The 1,664-nt window shown below is 56.5% G+C and overlaps 1 protein-coding gene across 1 annotated transcript in view; it reads left to right on the top strand.

Annotated features, from left to right (window-relative positions):
- Positions 1–1,007: 1,007 nt before the first annotated feature.
- LOC127751241 (uncharacterized) overlaps positions 1,008–1,664 on the top strand; it is an 11,995-nt gene continuing 11,338 nt past the window's right edge. Inside the window, exon 1 of the mRNA XM_052274413.1 lies at positions 1,008–1,519. The gene's annotated coding sequence lies outside the window, so the exon portion shown is untranslated. The remainder of the gene's footprint in view (positions 1,520–1,664) is intronic.

Genomic DNA, 1,664 nt, shown 5'->3' on the forward strand with positions numbered 1-1,664 from the left:
GGGGGGGGGCAGACACACGACCGGCGCAATAAGGCCACGGCTAAAAACGGATGACAATATAAACGGAACGAATTGAGCAAAAGTGAAGGCTGTGTGTGTGCGCCATGTGCCGTGGTGGTCCAGGCTCCGCCAGGCTCCAGGGCGGAGGCGCCGCCGGGAGGCGTGCGGCTGTAGGCGTAGTTCGATGCGGAGGGAGGGAGAGAGAGAGAGAGGGCGGGGGAGGGCGGTAAGAGGAGAGGAGGAGCTTCATACGGAGTTCAATTCCCACCGGGCCAGGGCCCGCGCCGCCGCCGCGCCGCGCCAGCCAGGGCCGGGCCTGGGGCTGAGCTATATACAGCAAGGGGTCGGTCTCCACACAGTGTTGCCAGTTGTGGGAGAGAGCAGCGGGGAGGGTTTTCCTTCAGTTTGTCGGTGAAACAAAACTGCAAGAATGGCACCGAAAGAAGAGGGGGAAAAAACAACATCTCGCGCAAAACCCTCTCCTCCCTTACCTTTTCCCGCGCTCATCTCATCCAGACGTAACCCGGCCCCGGCCGCGGCCAGTTAAGCGCAGCCCCGCCGTTATGCACCCTAAAGCGAAATCGATTACGACTGCTCCACAAAGTTTGGGCCAGGTAATGTTTTTACTGTTGCCTGTCGAAAGAAACTGGTGTAGCGCTAGTTTGTGTCGCATTGGGTTGGTGCTTTTTTTTTAAAATGTGTGTTTTTTGTTTTTTTGCGAGCGAACAGAGGCACACATTCACACACTTTTTTCTCTCCAATTTCTCTCCGTGTTTGTGTGCTAGCGCCGGTTGTGATCGGCGGGGGCGCGCTCAGGTGAGCCAGCGCGTCCCGCTCTGCGGCACCGCGTCCTGCTGAGTTGTTTTTAACGTCCCCGCTGCCTAACTACCGCCCCACTTCCCCTTCCCGCCACTTCCCCTTCCCGCCCTTTCCCCCTCGCCCAGATACGCCCTCCTCACCTCCTCCCACTCATCCAAGTGCCATTGTTTAGGGCGCCTGCCTTTTCGACCGATTTCTCTTCCTCATCCTAAAAAAGTATTATACGAAAATGTGTTGGTTTATCGCCGGCCTGCAGCAGCAGTCGCAGGCAAGGCCCAATAGACTATGAGTGCTAACCGATTTTGTGTGTTTGTGTATGAGTGAGTTTTTTTTAGAGAGAAAGGGAGAGAGAGAGAGACGGGCAAACTGGCAAACAGACCTGCTACATGATACGGCTGCGATTGGGACAATGGAAACGTGTGAGCTGACTGCGTGTTTTTTTTTTTTCCTTCTTTTCGTTTGCAGCGGCGGGGTCGGTGAGGACTAGTGCAGGTGCGGGCCGTGCGGGCGCTTCCAGCGGGCCGGGCTCCAGCGGGCCGGACTCCAGCAGGCCGGGCTCCAGGCCGCGCACTCCAGGCCAGGCCCAGGAGGGCCGCGGGCGCGCCGGCGAGGAGGCGAGGCGGGGAGGCGGCCATCGCCATGCGGAACCCTCGCGCGGCATCCTGAGCGCATCCCAGCCAAACCCGGGAAAACATCTACAGTGAGTACAGATTAATGCAGGATAGGCACCCGTGAAACGAGGACTTTCTAGCGAAAACTTAACATTGTCGCAACAAAAAACATTGCATTTGTAATTGACTTTATCGGTTTGTAATTCTTTTGTATTTTTTGAATAATTTTTTTCA

Source organism: Frankliniella occidentalis, unplaced genomic scaffold, assembly GCF_000697945.3.
Source record: "Frankliniella occidentalis isolate FOCC.00 unplaced genomic scaffold, Focc_3.1 Scaffold391, whole genome shotgun sequence".
NCBI lineage: Eukaryota > Metazoa > Arthropoda > Insecta > Thysanoptera > Thripidae > Frankliniella > Frankliniella occidentalis.